The sequence below is a fragment of the Octodon degus genome, unplaced genomic scaffold (genome assembly GCF_000260255.1).
Source record: "Octodon degus isolate 3935 unplaced genomic scaffold, OctDeg1.0 scaffold00360, whole genome shotgun sequence".
Classification (NCBI taxonomy): domain Eukaryota; kingdom Metazoa; phylum Chordata; class Mammalia; order Rodentia; family Octodontidae; genus Octodon; species Octodon degus.
The window spans coordinates 212,225-227,612 of record NW_004524936.1 but is presented as its reverse complement, the minus strand read 5'-3'; the positions used below and the strand labels follow the sequence as shown (position 1 = coordinate 227,612).

The window sequence follows — 15,388 nt, the reverse complement described above, 5'->3', positions numbered from 1 at the left end:
GGCAGAAATTCCTACTCGGCGGGAGGGGTGGGGAGGTATGGCGGAGTGGTGGGGGCAGCCCGAGGGTGTGGGAGAGGGTCCGGCCCATGCTGCGCCTGGGCTGGGACTGGTCCTGCTGGCGCAGGGTAGCAGGAAGCTCTCCACACACTCACCGGACCTGAGCTAGGACTGGGTCTCCATCCTAGTTTTTTTTTAGGAGATCTTTTTTTACATTTTCACTAGCTGCCGCATCATCTTCAAGATCTGAAACTCTGTGTTCACTTTCAGTCAAACAGTTTTTCAGGGTTGTGATTGAGATTTTAAGTTCCTGTGTATCTCTGGGACTGTGCTTCATGAGATCTATTTCTTTCCTGTATTGCTCATTCGTCGGATTTGTCATTTTTCTATTCTCCATTTTTTTTAATCTATGTCTTCTTTAGAAGCAGCTATTAATTATTTTACTGCGGAGATTTTTCAGATTGGCTCTCCTCCATATGATTCTGTATTTGATTCTTTACTTCAGATGCTATAAATTCAGAGATTTCTTTTTTTGTTTCAGAAATTAATTCTGCTGTGATTTACTCTGTACCTTTCTGCTGTTGTTTCTTTACTTCCAACGCTATTAATTCATACATTTCAGCTGAGCTAGTGTCTTCTGCACTTGTTCTCGGGGAACTTGAGGCCTGAGATTGCATTTTGATTCTTCTCTTTGTCATTTCATATGGCTCTGAGCTCTGACCTTTGGTGTAGAACTTTGGTGCAGTTAGAACCTTATCACCTACTGAAATTCGCGTGCCTATCTATTAAGTTTGAGTTTATCCAGTTATGCCTACCTTGGGTCTTGCTGTTGTGTTTTGCTCCTTCCTGATGCAGCCCTTAGAAGGGAACCTGTTGTGCCCCTCTGGCACTACAGTGAACCTGTGGTGGCCCTCTGTTGTTCCCCTGGCCCAGGGAGCACAGGGGAGTACAGAAGCTCTTCCACACTGTAGCGGGGCCTGGGCTTGGGCTGTCTCTAGGGTTCCGAGAGCGTTGCAGAAGTTTTCACTCACTGGGGCTGAGGAGATACTTCAGTAGAATAAGTGCTTGGGGCCTGAGTTCAATCCCCGGTTCCACCAAAAAAAAAGAAGTTTTCACTCACTGAGTGTGCTTGAGGTTGGTGCTTCAGAGGGATGGAGGGTCCCCAGGGTGTGGTACAGGGTTTCACTCACACGTGTGCCTCGGTTTTGGTCTGTAGCGGTCAGGTTGACTCAGGGAAGGTAGAAGCTCTCCCACACACTCACAGGGCCTGGGCTGGGCTGGATCTAAGGGTCCTGAGTGTGTTGCAGATGTTATCACTCACTGAGGGGGATTGGGGGCAGGGGTTCCGTAGGGGTGGTAGGGTCCCAAGTGCATGGCACAAGGTCTCACTCACGTGGAGTGCCTGGTTCTTGGTCCGGAGAGGTCCCAAGGGCACAGAGAAGCTGAAAGCTCTCCCACACACTCGCTGGGCCTCGGCCTGGCTGGATCTCCTTAGTGTGTTTTTTACCTGTGCAGAGGAATGCTATTAATGTTTTGGTATTGACTCTGTAACCTGCTATGCTACTGAATTGGTTTATTAATTCTAGGAGTTGTTCATGCAGTTTTTTGGGTCTTCAAAAGAGAATCATAGAAAAAAAAAGTATCATGTCATCTGCCAATAAAGATAGTTTAGTTTCTTCTTCACCTATTTTTTTTGGAAAGAAGCATAATTATTATTATTGACATATGTCATGATTCAATATACAAATAATATAAAATCTACAAAATATACTTTTAGAGGTAATGAACAAATTCTGTAAGGTTACACAGTGTAAGACCAATAACCAAAATCAATTTTGTTTCTATGTACTAGCAATGAACAAACAGAAGATAGAATAAATGATTCTACTTAAAATATATCCAAAATGATAAAATATTTATAATTAAGTTGAAACAAAGAGGTTTAGTACTTAAGTACTAATATGCAAACAAGTACAAACATCCTTTTTGGGGGTGATTAGAAGACTTGATGGTGTTGAGTGGTAATTGTTTCCACAACAACATATAAATTGAGAGTAGTTTCCAACGAAAGTGTAGCTACTGTTTTTGTGAAAAAGGAAAATCTTAACCTAAAATTTGTACTTTGGAAAACTCACATTTCTGAACTCAAATTTATTATAAAGTTACGGTAACAAACAGAGTACAGTGCTGGTAGGTCAGTGGAAGAGAACTCACAGTCCAGAAATAAATGTAAATACTTAAGGCCAATTGAGTTTTGAAAATAGAGTTACGACTGTTTAACCTGGAGTACTGGGGGCTGGAGAGATGGCTCAGTGGTCTAAAGCAGCTACTTGGAACAAGCTTGGCAAAGCACAAGGACCGCGGTTCGATCCTTCAGCACCACATGCCAGCCAGCCTCGCCCCCTGGTGGGCTGAGCTGGCCACACACACACACACACACACACACACAATAAATAAATGTAATAAATAAATAAATAATTAAAAAAAAAAGAGTTGTAGCTTTAACCTGGAGTACTGGGACAGCTAAATAGCTTCATACAAAACAATGAAGCTTGACTTGTAATTCATGCTATATACAAACATTAACTCAGAATGGACCAAATACCTAAATGTAAAAGCTAAAACAATGAAACTCTCACAAGAAAACATACAAGTACATATTTATTGTCTTTTCATTTGAGCAAAATAGATTGTTAGGTGACATCAAAAGCAAAAGAAACAAAAGTAATATGCAGAGCACATTTTTTTTAAAAAAAATGATGGCGTAACAAATGATACTAGTAAAAAGTGAAAGGACAACACACTTTAGAATGTTCCTTACATATTCTTATTCCTTTTTTCTCCCTCTCTTGTCTAATGGATGTAGCTAATGATTCCAGAACTATATTGAATGTTTCCCCATATTTGGGAAGTTCTTTGCTATTACTTCATCCCACATTCTTTTTATATTATTTGTATTGACTCTTTCTTTTTATTGATTCCTACTACTCTTCTGTTGTTAATCTTTGCATTGTTTTGCAGCTATTGAATTATTGTTTCCTGAAACCTAGTTGTTTTTAAGAGATCTTTTCTTGCTGCCTGAGAATGGCTCAGTGGAGTAAGTGCTTCCCTGGCAAGCGCAAGGGCCTGAGTTCAATTCCCGGTTCTGTCAAAAAGAGAGAGAGAGAGAGAGAGAGAGAGAGAGAGAGAGAGAGAGAGAGAGAAGGAGGTAAGGAGGGAGAGAGATTTCTTGGCTTTTTACTAGCTGCAACTGTGTCTTCAAGGTCTGAAAGTCAATCCTCACTTTCATTCAAACGATTTTGCATCTTTTGATTGAGATTTTAATTTCATGTATATCTCTTTGAATCTGATTCATGCATTCTATTTCTTTCCTATATTGATCCTTGAAGGAGTCTGTCATTTTTGTCATTATCAGTGTCTTTAGAAGAAGTTATTCATTCTTTCATTATAGTTATCCTGTCTTTTTTAACTCTCAACTGTGATCTAATTTCCTCTATACCTTTCTGTAGTTGTTTCTTTACTTCAGACACTATTATTTTAGAGATTTCAAGAGTGTGTTTTCCAATATCTTCTGTGGTAGTGTCTCCTGCATTTGTTCTGTGTATCATCAGGGCCTCAGAATGCATTTCTTCCTTCTCTTTGTTATTTTGTATAACACTGTCCTCTGACCTTTGGTGTAGAGCTTAGATATAGTTATTACCTTAGCACTTACTGGTATTATTACTCAAGAGAGATTATGTGATTAAGGCAGCTTTAAATTTGTATTTACAGTACTACAATTAGCAATGCTAATTATGGGTATTGAGACTTAGCTGTTGACAAGCTTTTGTGACTAATGAGTTTGTACTTTTGACCAGAAGAGCAAACATTATGACTGTATAGCTGAACAGATATTAAGTTGTGAATTTTTATTTAAATTAGTTCCCTGTGTTCGGTCTGATCATCTCCCCTTGATGTACCTGGAGTCTTCTAGGCAGACTATTTTACTCCGGTTACCTGTTTCCCTGTTTCTTGATCAAGAGAGAGAATGAGAGATGATGATCTTGTAGATCTGGGTATAGCAGTGTCTCAGCTTACTGGGTCCAGATCTGTGAAGTTGGAACCTTTCCAGCTGGGCCTGGCTTGGGTCTGGCTGCTGTCCTCTGCTTCTTTCCGCTGCAGTTTGTGGAAGGGAACCCACCGTGCCCCACTGCCAAGATGTTGTACTCATGGATTAGCTGGATAGTTCTCGCCCCAAGCTTCTGTGCTGGGAATTCTGCACAGGTTCCCATACCAGGCCTGTCTGCTGGAGGAGGTTCTGGTGGTTGGGCCATTGGTCCCACATGCCAGGCCTGTGTGCTGGTTGAAGGGAGTTTCTAGGGGCCAGGTGTTGGGTTCCACTCGCTGGGCCTGTGACCTTGGTGGAGGGAAGCTCAGGTGGGAGGGCGCTTGCTGGAGGGAGGTTATGATATGTAGGTGCTAGTCCCCACATGTCTGACCTGTACGCTTGCTGGAGGGAGGTTCTAGCAGGTGGACACTCCTTCCCGCATGCAAGGCCTGTGCCTGCATAGTGTTGTCTTCAAATTAGTTGGTTAGATTACTAGATATATGCATATCAAATTGGGAAAAAAGTTATAAGAAATTTTGAAAAAAATAAAATTAAGTATCCAGTGCTCCTTTCAGCAGACCAGCAGGAATCAACAGTACAGTTATATAAGCCACCCTTCATACATACATGAATGTATCACTCCCCCAGCCTATCCTTTTCTTCACCCTAGTTTTGCTTTCCTTTGAATATATTATTTTCCTTTTCACATGACCTATTGTATTTTTCAGATTCTGTTTACCCTTTCAGGTTTTTACACTAGTGAGACAATATGATATTTGCACCTATGGGTCTGATTTATTTCACTTAAGAATATGGCCTCTAATCCTCAAATTTATGTTTATAATAGCTGAATAATACTCCATGGTGCAAAAATTCCACATCTTCATCCATTCCTCAGTGAATGGACATTTGTGTTGTTTCCAAGACATAGTTATGACAAATTGTGCTGCTATAAACATGGGTGCAAATATATTACTTTAGTATAAAGTTTTCAGTCCATTTGGGAAAATACCCAGGAAGAGAACAGCTGGATTGAATGTGACTTCCAATCCTAGGTTTTTAAGGAATATCCACACTGATTTCCATAGTGGATATATCAATGTACACTAACATTTACTGTTGAGAAGACTTCCTTTTTCCTCACAGCCTCTCCCACATTTGTTATTGGCTGACTTCTTGATGATAGCCATTATTTCTGGTATATGATGCAATTTCAGTTTTGTTTTAGTTTCTATTTCTTTAATGACCAATAATTTTGAACATTTTTCTATATTTATTTGCCATTTGTATTTCTTTATCTGAGAAGTGTATCTCAGATCCCCATTTTTGGAATGGATCTTTGAATTTGGGAGGACTGATTTTTTGAAATTCTTTATATGTTCTAGGTAGACAACCTTTGGCAGAGGGAGAGTTGGGTATAAATTTTTCCACTTAATGGGTTTTCTTTTTACTTTGTTGGTGGTTTCTTTTGATGTACAAAAATTTAAAAATATATTATTTGTCGATTCTTTGAAGTATTTCCTGTGCAGATTGGCTTTTGTTCATGAACTCTACCTACTTCTATGACTTTCAGATATTTCCCTATCCTTTCCTTCAGACAATTTAGTGTTTTGAACAGGAGACTTTAGAGTAGACACATATGTTTTTCCTGATTTTAGAAAAAATGTTTGCAGCATTTCCCCAGATATTGTAATGGTGGTAGTGATTTATCTTAAATGGTTTTTCATCAGTTGGAAATATATCCTTCTATACCTATTTTCATTGGGAGTTTTTATAATGAATAAATACTGTATTTTTGTCAAATTTATTTTTTGTGTGTCTGTTGAGATTTTCATTTAATTTTTTCCCCTTGTTTCTACTGATGTGATGTATTGCATTTATTTATGTACCTATGTTAAATAAATCCTACATCCCTCTCAATAGGCCTAATTATGCATGGTATGATCTTTTTAATGATTTGTTGCTTTGTAATTGCAAGTGTCTCTGAGAATTTTTTAATTTCTGGTCATTAAGGAGATTGGCTCTTCTTTCTTTCTTTCTTTCTTTCCTCTTTCTTTCTTTCTTTCTTTCTTTCTTTCTTTCTTTCTTTCTTTTTCTTTCTTTCTTCTTTCTTTCTTTCTTTCTTTCCTTAGTTGCTTGTTCATTTTATGTTGTGTTTTTTTTTTTTTTTCCGGAGCTAGAGGTTGAACTCAGGCCTTCTTTGCACTTGTCAGGCAAGCGCTTATTCAACCGAGCTATGTCCTCGGCCCCATCCTTGTTCAGTTTTGATATCAGGTAATGCTAACTTCCAGGAAACATTTTGTTACTGTTCCTTCCTTTCTGATTTCATTAGGGTGTTTGAGAAATATTGATGTTAAATCATCCCTGAAGCTCTTGTAAATGTCTTTATTGAATCCATAATTTTCTGGGTTTTGTAAATTTTTCATTACTGCCTGTATTTCATTGGCTGTTATTGGTCTATTTAGATTTTTTTTTTTTTACAAATTTTACTTCTATCTTAGTATCTCTTGTGTTTCAATTTATTCAGTTCGCTTTTATTTTTTGAATAATTTATAATTTATTCAGTTTGCTTTTATTTTTTGGATAGAGGTTCTTGCTGCATAGTTCAGACATATAGTGATTCTTTTGTCTCTGTCTCCCTAGTTCTGGGGTTACAGGCATGTGCCATCACACTCATTTCCAAGGCCCACACAGTGCTACCAGTGTTCTGGGGCCAGCAAGGCATGCAGTAGCACTGTGTGGACCCCAGAAATGAGCGTGATTAAACTCGAGACCTTGTGCTTGCCAGGCAGGTGCTTATGCCATGAGCTATCTCCCTAGTCCAAATTTATTCAGTTTTTAGCGTTCTCCAATTTATTAGAATTAATTTTTTCAGAACAGTTTCTTATATTCCTCTAGATTTTAGCAATGTTCATTGTTATTTTGTGCTATTATATCTGATTGTGCTGATGTTGATTTATTTCTTTCCTTCAGATTAGTTTGTGTGATATCATTCCTATTTATTCTTTCAAAAAACCCATTGATTGATTGATTGATTGATCTTTTGTATTCTGTTAGTCTCAATTTCATTATATTTACTCTAATTTTTAATTTTTCTATTAATTTTATACATGCCTAAATACCATGTTGTTTTTCTGTTGTGAGAAACTAAAAGTATAAATAAAAAAATATGTAAAAGATATTGGGGGTCTGGGGAGATAGCTCAGTAGAATAAGTGCTTGCCTGGCAAGCACAAGGGCCTGAGTTCAATCCCCAGTTCCACAAAAAAAAAAGATATTGGGAAATAGGAAGAAAATGTTCAAATGAGGATAGGAACAAGGCAGGTGAGTGACTAAAGGGAGCGAATAAAAAGGAATGGGCAAGAAAAAGCAGAAATGAAGGAAAATGAGGAAACAAAGCTTTTTAAGTAAGGAAGGGAAGTGGTGTGGAGAGAAGCATAGTGTAATGGGGAAAAAAAGAGAAGAATCAAGGAAAATTATATATAGGTATAAATCCCCTATAATGAGTGTTATCATTATGTGTATCTAAAAGGTACCAATAAAAGAAAACACAAAAATTGCATTCTCACTGTTCTTGTTTTTCTAGTGTCTTTAGATGTCTTATTATTTATTTTATTTGTGATTGTTGTATATATTTTTTTTGCTCCACATGCCTTCAGGGCAGGTTTGACTGGTTTGAGTTGTGGGGATGGAACCACAGAATGTTCTATTTCTTTGAATTTCTGTGTTCAATATTATAAACTTCCTGCTTAGAGCTACATTTAATGTGTTCTATATATTTTGGAATGTTTTACTTCCAATATAATTTGATTCTAGGAATATGTTTATGTACGTTCTTAATTTTTTTCTATGATCCATTGATTCTTCTATAAGTTATTATTTTTTTCTGTATGAGTTTCCATAGTTTGTGTGATTTCTTTAATTTTGATTTGTAACTTTATTATACTATGGTCAAATTGTATGGATTATTTCCTTTTTTTTAAACTCTTTTTGGAGAGGGCTAGGGTCAGGGCTGTCTGGGCATGTGGTACTGGGGATCAAACTATGGTCCCCTGCATCTGCCTAAGCTTGCCTAAGCAGGCACTTTAGACCACTGAGTTATCTCACCGGCCCTTAATTCCACTCTCCTTTATTTGTTTAAGCATGATTTGTGGTGTATTATATGATGTGTTTTTATGGGATGATGAGAAAAATGTATATTTCTACTGTGGTTAAGTGAAACCTTCTATAGATTCTTTTAAATCTATCTGTTAAACTGTGTGTTTGATCTATAGTATTTGTTTAATTTTGGTCTGGTTAATCTATCTTTGTGTGAGTGGGGAATTGAATCCCAAGCTATGGCTGTTTTAAGGATCATCTTTTTATTTCCAATATTTTTTTGCTTTGAACGTTGGGTATGCCATAATACAATGCACATATATTTGTAATTGTTATCTCTTGAATTGTTCCTTCTACCAGTATATAGTGGCTATCATTGTCTTTTTTTGCAAGTGTTGACTGAAAGCATGCTGTGATTGAAAATAATATAGCTGTTTTTGTGCTTAGGCTATAGTTGTACAGATGTTGTTGTTTGTATCTAGTTGTACCCCAAAGCCTCATGCAGTCATGGAACAGACTTCTAGAGTTTGTGATTAAGTTAGGATTCACTGGGATTATGGGTGTGATTGCTGCTGGGATTATGGGTGTTAGTGCTTCTGGGATTATGGATGTGAGTACTGCACCTGACAGTGTGGATTACGAGCTTTTGGGAATGATTTATGGGAAGAGATAGGAAAGGTTCCAAGATGTTGCCTACAAGAGATGTGCTGGAACAGCTTTGGCTGTTCTGTATAGGAGATTCTGGTCAGAGTTCAGAAGACCAGAAGGTTGATAGAAATCCTGCCTGTAAAGACTAGGCTGGGGACGCTTCTTCTGGGAAGAAGGGCTGCATTAGTTGTTGAACTCCGGACAGTATGTGTTTTGGCTTAGTAGAAAGTTTGTCTGCATTTTGCTCATGTCCAGAGGCTTTGTCTGAGGTGGAGACTAAGCTTAGCAGACTGATTAAACTTTCAAAAGACATCTCATAGCATTCAAATATTGAGGCAGTGGCATACCTATTGTTGGAGGGTTTATGGTCAGATTTGTGTTGACATTCAAGAGTAAAGAGCCAAGCAAGATAATTGAAAATGTTGTGTTTGGCCAGAAAGGAAGCTCCAATAAAGCTGTGGAATGCAAAGATAGAGCTGAGAGGATATCCACTACTGCAAAAGAACAAGAGAGTGGAAAGGATGGCCAAAGGGCATCACAAGAAGGTGGCTGGTTTCCACTCTTTGCAGCCTCAGAATTACAAGAGTGAAAGACTTTGCCTTGAGGGGAAAGCCACATAGCCCTATGTTCCAGAATGGTGGTGGTGGCCACATCAGGTTCCAGAATGGCATCGACATGGAGAATTTATTCCTTGGAATCAGGGTCAGAGTCCTCAGAGATCCAGGCACTCGACCCCTACAGTCAAGAGAGAAGGAAGCCTAGCTGCTGCTTCAGCTGGCAGCAGACCTTGGCATCATTCGCATGGCATTGGTTTTAAGCACTTACAGAATGCAGGAGTTCTGAGGTTAAGAAGACATCCAGCTAGATTTCAGAAGGCCGGGGAGGCCAGGCAGGGTGCCCCGAGAGGGTAGTGTGTAAAGCTGTGAGTGAGAAGCCTAGTATTCAGTGGAAACCCCAAAGATTTGGAAAAGCCAAGAACATGGGTCATCTAAGAAAAGCTGCAAGGAGGAAGCAAGAAGCCATGGGAACTACCACTGAGTGCCGTAGGGTCAGAGCCACATGGTGTTCACAATTTGCCACAGATTGCTTATGATATTCCACATTGAACTATAGGACCTAATGTTTGCCCAGCTGTATTTTGGAGTTGCTTTGGCCCCAATGCTTGGTATCTTGCTGTGTGTACCTTTTGGAATAGCAAAGTTTGTCTTACATCTTGGAAGAGACTTGTGACTTGAACTTTTCAGCAATGCTGAAACTGTTGTGTTTTTGGCAACTCTTAGAAATGAACCAAAATGTCCTTTACACAAAGAGATATGCATGAGTCTTTGGGGGTTTGGAATGTTATGATTTGTGTGTAGTTGTTCCCCCAAAGCTTCATGCATTCATGGGGCGGACTTCTAAAGTTCGTGATTAACTCATGGTCCACTGGGATTATGTGTGTGAGTGCTGCTGGGATTATGGGTGCGAGTACTGCACCCAGCTTGGAGCCGATAGCCTGAATGCAACTTAAGGGAGACAGATTTACTCTCTGTTGCTACTGTTGCTGCTACTCCTCTCTGCTCTTTGCCATTGAAAGGTTGCTCTCTGCCATGTGCCACTCTGCCTTGGAGCCAGCCAAGTATGGACTGAAACCTCCAGTAACTGTGAGGTAAATAAAACTTTACTTTCTTCATTTTGACTGTCGGATATTTGTGATACCAACGAGAGAAGAGTAATTGAGACAATGGGATATATTTTTCTTCATTCTTTCACTTTTATTAGTCTTTGTAGTATATTTTGTGGAGAAGGAGATACTTCTCTCACAGACAGCATATGTTTGGATTTTGGTTTTTAGTCCAGTCTGGCTATCATTCATTGAAGATTTAAGATGATCATCTTTACATGTTGTTACTGTAAGTAATTACTGAATCCTGTCATCGCATTACATATATTTCCCTCTCATTTGGTTGCTCCTTTAGATGTATAGTTTCTTTTGTACTCCCTGGTGGTGATGATATTCATCTCTGTATAGTATTTCCTTAAGTATTTTCTGCAATGTTCATTTAGCAGTCATGAATTTCTTCAGAAATTTCTTTGTCACAGAGGCTCTTTGGTTCTTCATTAAATTTATAGGCTAATTTTGTAGAATATAGAATTCTGCATAAAAAGTTATTTTCTTCTAGTGAATGGAAAAGTTTTGGTCCCAGCTTCCTTGGCCTTACAAATTTATGCTGATAAATGCAGTTACTCTGATAACCTTAGGTTTATAAGTTACTTGCCTCTTCTGCCTTACACCTCTTAACAATCACGTCTTATGCTGAAAGGTTGGGATTTCAATTATGATATGGGTGTAGAAGTTCATTTTAGTTATGTCTATTTGAGGTAAAAAAGGGATTGCTTCACAAATCTGCATATCATCCTTGTAAAAGAGACATGCTAACCATTGTAGCATTCCAATTTTAGTACACATGCTGCCAAAGTAAGCACAAGCCTTAGATTTTCTAAGAGAATATATTTATTTTTCAATTCATTAGGAGTGTTATGGTGAAAAATGCATGAGCATTTCTTTTTTTTTTCCATAACTTTATTGAGAAACCAATAGCAATGAGACTGTTTCCAATCTGATTAGTAAGACAGTTTCAATAATTAATACATTGCATATTGTTGTCTTAGTGTTTATTCATTGTACAAGATGCAGACATGATATCCTGTTTATAAACCCTATTAGAACAAATCTTTCTATTCATTGAATTAAGAGAATGTAGCTATATATCTATCCTAACAATTTTGAATATACAAATACAAAATGGTTGTTCATTTGTACCCCCTTTTTTGTTTGGTTTTGTCATTTAAATGTTATAAGTGTGTGAATTCAGCAAAATATTCCAAAATAGTCCAGTAGTCCATAACAATAATGGTTTTCTGTAAGACTATCAATATTCGAAGTTGCTGACTTGAGCATTTTACAGCTCAACATATTAATATGGTTTTACTTTTTATATTTCATTTTTATACTTTTCTGCTGGATGGTTAAGACCAAGATAAAGCAAGACCTATATAACAAGAAATGTAGCTTTCGTATCTGTTAAGGTCAGTCAAATCCCCTCCGGACTTATCCTGAAACCCTGTACTGCACTTTGTAGATCCTTTGTCAGTGTCAGCCATGTGGATGAGTCACAGCCATTGTTTGACCAATTTGCTGTCTGTGAAAGTGTGAGAGAATGTTTTCTCTCCATGTGACTCTCCTTAGGCACACTCTACATCACTGATCACTTTCCTCTGTGGCCCCATATTCTCCTTGATCAGAAAATTTGGGATACCATTGAGTTACATGATGTTATAGTACAAGTTGTCCTATGTCCTGAGTCTTCACTGACTTTGAAAGGCTAGGTCCAAAATGTTGGCTGTCATTGCAGCCCTCCTTTTTCTCTAATTTTTGGTCTGCAAACTTAGGTTGTTAATCCGCCAGAAGTGAAGCTTATTGTTATTACCCTACAACCTAGGCTGTTGAGCTTAACCTCACTATCTATCTGAGTATCAAACATTTTAGGCATAATATGGAGCAGGTATTTTTCATCAAGTATTGATATGTTAAACTTTAAGTCCGTTCACAATATGAAGGAAAAAATTAAAATGTATTTTTAAAAATATAAATAAATAATTGCATATTTTTATACAGTTTAGAAATAGAAGCATTCCTGCTACAATGCATGAGCATTTCTATACCTACCTTACCTACCCTATCTTAGCTCCTGTCTGTCCCAACAGCTTTATTTTATCTCTTCCTTCCAAACAATCTTTTTGATGATTCTCTCCACCAACTTTCTTGTGTTCTTCCTCACTTAGCATTTATCTATTCACTTTTAGACTGTCTACTTGCCTGTATTACAAGTATACAGACATAATTTCCAACTGAATTATTAAGTTCTAAAAAGTAAGTCTTTCATTATTTGCGCACAAGTTCCTAGAAACCTAAAATGGCACCGTAGTTGTCTCTCAATAAATAATTTCAGAAATAGAAAGCACAAATATTTAGAAAAACTTTCTAGGAGAATATTAGCTTTAATATTTCATTTCAGTTCATGTAATTTTTAAAGTAATTTCAGAAATTATGAAGGTATAAGCCTTACTTACACTCCTGTCACCCAGAATCCAAGTTCCCCTCCCAAAAGCATGTGTATTTGATTTGTAATCAAGAATGTCCAAAGAAAATTATGTGGTCTGTGAAGTGGTTCAATACATTTTTCACATCTGTAGTATTTTAATTAGTTTTGTGTGTTGTACTATAGAAAAGACATTGAGAAATTGGAGAATAATCAAGGAAAAGATAATAATAAAATTCAAACCCATGTAAAATGAGAAGATGAGAGTATTTTATCATGAATTTTAAAAGCCAAAGGGTAGATATGTAGGTAGAAATGACTAGAAGCCATATATCCAGTCATTATAGTATAAGAGTTCTGTACCTTTAAAATTCAAACCCTGGTGATCATTCTAACAATAATTGTAGGAAACTGAATAAAAACACCAGAAGCATCACAATTCAGACACTAAGCAGTGGTCTATTGAATAAAATGTTATAGAGTAGTACTTAATTTTGGTAATGATAAATATTTGCATTCACACATATCTTGTTATAGAGATGATAGCAATTCTCATGTAGAAAAGGAAAGCCAAACGTAAAGGAAGCAAACAAAGAGCGAAAGCTAAATTTTTTGTGTGAGTTTGCGGAGATAAAGGTAATAGGATCCTAGAGGGATGGTTTGAAAAAGTTTTTATCTCTGTCCCCACCCACCTACAGTATCAATTATTCCACCACAGTCCATCTGAATAAGCAAATTTTTAAACATTAATTCATATTCATCATAGGAAATTTGTAGCTGTATATGATATATCTTGATTCTTCTTTTGACACCATTCCCCTACCCTCCATTCAATACTTCTTTCCTACCTTATTTGCAAAAGCTTTGTTTCCAGTTCTTCCTTCTGTCTCCTATTTTTCTTTTTCACTGCCTTTGTTTCACCCTCCTCTTTTCCTTCCTTTTTGAGCATTTTCTTCCCATTTCTCAACATCTATTATACATTTTGATCCTTATTTACATTTCGTTTTCATATACCAGAAAAATTGATGCAATATTTACACATGTGCATCAAATTTGTTTTGCTTAATAATATGTTTTCCAGGTGCATCCATGTAGTTAGAAAAGTCTCAAGTTCATCGTTTAAGTCTGAGTAGTATGCCATTTTATAAAAAGTACATCTTCATTATTCATTCATCAAATTGATGAGCATTTGGCTGCTTAGTTACATATTATGTTGCTATAAACATGGCTGTGCATATATTGCTGTTTATTTTGCTTTTAATGATGTGGGGAAGATACCAAGCAGGGGAATATTTGGGTCAAATCAAACCTCTAGTTTTAGTTTTCGGTGGAATCGCTACACTGATTTTCTAAGTGGTTACGCATATTTACATTCCCGTCTATAGAGCAGAAGCACTCCTTGCCCCCTCTGCATCTGTACCAGCATTTGTTATTGGTGGATTTCTTGGTAATAGCCATTCTTTGTGTTATGAGATGGAATCACAGTGTTGTTTTAATTTGCATCTCTGGAATGACCATCGATGTTGAACATTTTTCATATATTTACCTGTCATTTCTGCTTTTTAATCTGAGATATATGTATTCCTTTCAGATGCCCATTTTTGACTTATGGCTTTAAATCTGGGTGGTCTGATTTTTTTTCCATTTCTTTATATATTGTAGATGTTAGGCTTTAGTATGAGGAAGAGCTAGCAAAGATTTTTCCAAATCTTTGGGTTTGGGGTTTCTCTTCACTTTGTTAAATTATTTTGCTGTCCAAAATTTTTTTTTTAACAAGAAGAGATCTTACTTGTTGATTCTGCATAGTATTTCCCATGTTTTTGGAATTTTGTTCATAAAATGTTTACTCTTTCTTCCAGCATTTTTAATGTTTCTGTTTTAATATTTAGATCTTTCATCAACTTATGCAAACTTTAAATATTTTCATTAAAGTTCCAAGTGAAGGACAACAACTCAGTATTCTCCAAAGTGAAGTACTTACACTTTAATGAGGACAAGAAATAGGAGTGCAAGAACAGAAGATCAAACATTTTGAGCATTCCTTTACACAGATAACAAACACACTGAGAGGGAAATTATGGAAACAATACCTTTTACAGTAGCACCGTAGAAAATGGAATACTTTGGAATTCATCTAACTAAAGAAGTCAAAGATCTTTCAAAGGAAAATTACAGTACTCTTAAAAAGAGATCATAGAGGATTTCAGAAAATGGAATGATATTCCATGTTCCTGGATAGGAAGAACCAACACTGTGAAGAAGGCCATACTCCCTAAATGGCTGTACCGATTGAATACAATCCCTATCAAACTACCACGAACATACTTCTTACACCTAGAGAAATCGTTCATAAAATTTATTTGGAACCAGAAAAGACCTAGAATAGCAAAGGCAATCCTGGGCAACAAAGACAAGGCAGGAGGCATTACAATTCCTGACTTGAAATTATACTACAAGGCTACTGTGATAAAATCAGC

The 15,388-nt window shown here is 37.1% G+C and overlaps 1 protein-coding gene and 1 non-coding gene across 3 annotated transcripts in view; one reads left to right on the top strand and one right to left on the bottom strand.

The window, feature by feature from the left end:
- Klf8 (Kruppel like factor 8) overlaps positions 1 to 15,388 on the top strand; it is a 284,345-nt gene that overhangs the window by 216,140 nt on the left and 52,817 nt on the right. The window lies entirely within an intron of this gene.
- Positions 11,192 to 11,295, bottom strand: LOC111814570. Its single transcript, XR_002819530.1, has one exon. It is a non-coding gene; the product is annotated as a U6 spliceosomal RNA (small nuclear RNA).